Genomic DNA, 240 nt, shown 5'->3' with positions numbered 1-240 from the left:
GAAAAGTTGTGTATGTAATACACTGTTCCTTCACTCTGAACGAAAACCAGTCTGGAGTGCCACATGGCTAGCACTAGCCCATTTGGAGGCTAAGCTAACTTATCTATTCCTGTCTCCAAATGATTAAAGCATAATATCCTTGCAGATTTGATAATAACTACCTCAATCAATAAAAGGAAGATTAACAAAGAAATTGCCTATTCAATTAGACTTTGTTGCCAATGACATTTGCCATCATCC

The 240-nt window shown here is 37.1% G+C and overlaps 1 protein-coding gene across 1 annotated transcript in view; it reads right to left on the bottom strand.

Moving 5' to 3' along the window:
• LOC119586098 (casein kinase I) overlaps nt 1-240 on the bottom strand; it is a 25,312-nt gene that overhangs the window by 4,764 nt on the left and 20,308 nt on the right. The window lies entirely within an intron of this gene.

Source organism: Penaeus monodon, chromosome 21, assembly GCF_015228065.2.
Source record: "Penaeus monodon isolate SGIC_2016 chromosome 21, NSTDA_Pmon_1, whole genome shotgun sequence".
NCBI classification, from domain to species: domain Eukaryota; kingdom Metazoa; phylum Arthropoda; class Malacostraca; order Decapoda; family Penaeidae; genus Penaeus; species Penaeus monodon.
The sequence above is the reverse complement of the archived record's forward strand: the minus strand, read 5'-3'. Positions and strand labels throughout refer to the sequence as shown.